Raw genomic sequence first — 3,322 nt, forward strand, 5'->3', positions numbered from 1 at the left:
TCTAGTTTCCTAGTTATCATTTTGAGGCTTTTAGAAACCCTAATTGGGCCCTCAAAACCATCTATATGATGTAGGTTTCTAGATCCTCTCATTTGTTCAACTATTAAACATTTATAACTCAATCCTTACACCTTTAATTAATTCCACTTAATCCTGAATTAATTCCATATTAATTCTGATTAATAATTAATCAATTCTAATTGATTTTACATTAATTTATTAATCATACAAATGAACAAATCAATTGTTTAACAGTTGATCTCACATTAATTTATTAATCACATAAGAAATCAACAAATCAACTATCTGTTTCCAGTTAATATATTAATCACATAATATATTAACAAATCATTTGTTACAATTTATTAATCATATAATAAACTAATAAATTTACCATCTCTATAAATTTCATTATAACCAAGTTCTAGTTATGAGGAAAACCCAAAAAGGGCATTGCTTCTAATTACAAGAATATATCAATTTAGTTATGAGCTTAGACACCTTAATCCAACAATAAATCTAATCACTTAGGTGCCCCCCCCCCCCCCCCCTTGTGGTCGAGGGTTCAAGTCTCGTCTGGGACATAGGTGAAATTAGAGTAGATTAGATTTTTTGTTAAAAAACATGGAAGAGCTTCGGTAGAGAGGTTGAAAGCTTGGTCTGCTTGTTGAATAAGACATGAAGCTCATACACCTACTCCAAGATGGATTCTTCATCATCCATTTGGAACTTTAAGTACATTGACACAAGGTACTTGTTAGTATTTTCCTCATGTGTCTTGTACTTAAGCTTAAAGGCTTTGAAGATTTCTCTAGGATTTGTGACCAACACGTACACATAATAGAGGAGGTTATATAAGGAATTATTTATATGACCAATGAATAAGCTCTCGAATTCTCTGTGTATAGATTCGTCAATTTTTTTCATATTATAAATTGCTTTTAGATTTGGTTCATTTTCTACTTTAGGGTATGGATCAACGAAAATAGGGGAGATTCAATGTCCAAAACAAAACCAAGCTTAAGCACAACAAATAGAAACTTGGCCTTGCGAACCTGATCTAGTTTTGACCATCGAAGCACTCATGTTTGACAAATTCCTTATTTATGAGTTTGAAGTTAGCGGAAGATATTTCAATGTCTACTTGTTTGGAACTTTAATCACACTATAGAGAAAGTTCAACCGTCAAGCCATCTATAAGATCACGAACAAGACCATGAAACCTATGAAGGCGCACACCATTGAAAGAAAACACACCTCAAAGATATCCAATAGATGCAAAAATTGAATTGGGAAAGATGAATACGACTAGAAAAATCACAAACTCTCTTAAACTTTCCATAATCAGCTATAATGCATCATTAAACATAAGCTGACAACCATTTTATTATTTATTTTTCACATTGAATCTCTTTATAGACATATATAACCTTTTTTAAAAACAACCAATTTAATGGAATTAACCGAAAGCAGCAGACGTAAATTAGTTCATTTTGATTAGTTTAATCGATTTTTCTTTAGATCATTTATTGCAATAAAAAGTGTAAACCATAGCTGAAAAAATTGGATCTTTAGCCTAAAATTAAAAAATAAATTACATATATCATTGTTTTCAATCAACAATTTCATCGAATAATATCGCATATCAATTTGAATTAACGTGATATATATATATATATATATATATATATATATATATATATATATATATATATCAAGGTTGCAGAAATCGCTCGACGTAGGCTAATCGGTGGACTGGGGTCAATGGATTAATCGGCTAGGCGGAGATTAATCGGGGGATTAATCGGGAACCATTAATTATTAATAAAAATATTAAAAAAATAATAAATATAACATTAAATCTAAGAATATAACATTAAATATAACATTATAAATGACAAATGTATATTAAAATTTTAATAAATATAACATGATAACATGAAACTATGATTAAAAAACTCCTTTGCTATAAGAAGTTCATTGACATGAGGTTGGGGACTTGAAGGAGGCCATGCTTCAAGAAATCCTTTAAGCCTTTTACATAACTCACTGCTTAAAACATCTGGTGTGGTGCTTGAGAGATCAATAGAGCTGGAAAAATGGAAAAAGATATTCAATTTCAGACATATGCAAAACCAATATGTGTTCTTGCTGCATACACATACACACATAAAACCAAGAATTGAGGGATGAAGAACTAACCTGCAATCCAATCTATGTTTTTGCTACATACACATACAGCCAAATACCACCAACTGCTCCATTCGTTTTTGCTTCAACCACCAAACACGTCCATTGACCACCTTCCTGTTTGCATCTGTTCTGCACCATCACACTCCACCACTGTCGCACCATAAACAACCGAGAACTAGAACCAAACCACCTACATCTTCAATCCATGGTTCTTAATAACTTCATAGATGATCAAGGGACCATAATTTTAGTCAAGAAATTACCCGAATCCAAATACCTTTCACTCAGGCAATTGATCGAACACTTGGTGGGCATATGGTTTCATACACAAAACAATTAGAGATTTTGGTCAAGAAATTACCCGAATCAAATACCCTTCTGCCTTACCTGTTACAACCAAGACAGAAATCCAACCAACAATTAACAAAGATGAAGAAACAACAAACGATTTTAGAAAGATGAAGAAAGAACAAACAATTTTAAAAAATCATTTCTTACCTGATGTTGCAGAAAGAACAAATGATTTTAGAAAGAACAGACGATTTTAGAGGGTGTTCCAGTCTTCGATTTCATTCCAACCAACATCACATGTTAGCTCGAAAGATAATGGTGACTCAAAATCAGTTCGAAAGATATATCAGAATAGAGTTGCTGGAACTGCGACTGAGAAGTCGTGAAGTCGTGAACTGAAGCTTGGAAGGGGACTGCGACGTCGTTGCTTGAAGGAGATGACGAACCGGAGGCCGGAGCTAAAGTCGACGACGTGAGAGGCCGGAGCTAAAGTCGACGGAAGAAGCAGATGCGCCGATTTCCCTTTGTTCGTTCTCGTTCGTGGGTTGTGTCCAGAGAGGCAGAGAGAATCTCGATTTTTTTTTGACTGCATCGAATGAGAAATCGGAAGCAACCCTAGAAGCATTTGTTACATTTTGACAATTTTGCCCTTAATTTTTTTTTTAAATTACATTGACTTTCGTTGACCGATTTGGGCGCCTAGACCCGTCTAGACCTGCCTAGACCCGTCTTTGACCGACTTTGACCACGTCCGATTATATAGTCCGATTAGCAATAAACGTCGACGGTAGAGGACCGCCAAGCGCCTAGGCGCCGATTAATCGGCCGTCTATGCCGA

General features: G+C 34.4%; 1 long non-coding RNA gene across 4 annotated transcripts; it reads right to left on the reverse strand.

Annotated features, from left to right (window-relative positions):
- Positions 1 to 1,851: 1,851 nt before the first annotated feature.
- Positions 1,852 to 3,098, reverse strand: LOC145161040 (uncharacterized). Of its 4 annotated transcripts, none has more exons than XR_013738325.1 (4): positions 2,692 to 3,098; positions 2,471 to 2,580; positions 2,203 to 2,389; positions 1,852 to 2,091 (listed from the first exon to the last, which is right to left on the reverse strand). It is a non-coding gene; the product is annotated as an uncharacterized LOC145161040 (long non-coding RNA). The 4 variants fall into 4 exon arrangements; XR_013738327.1 differs by having other exon boundaries at positions 2,203 to 2,383; positions 2,457 to 2,580; XR_013738328.1 differs by having other exon boundaries at positions 2,457 to 2,580.
- Positions 3,099 to 3,322: the final 224 nt, after the last annotated feature.

This window comes from Lactuca virosa, chromosome 2 (genome assembly GCF_052849685.1).
Source record: "Lactuca virosa cultivar CGN04683 chromosome 2, Lactuca_virosa_CGN04683_v6, whole genome shotgun sequence".
NCBI lineage: Eukaryota > Viridiplantae > Streptophyta > Magnoliopsida > Asterales > Asteraceae > Lactuca > Lactuca virosa.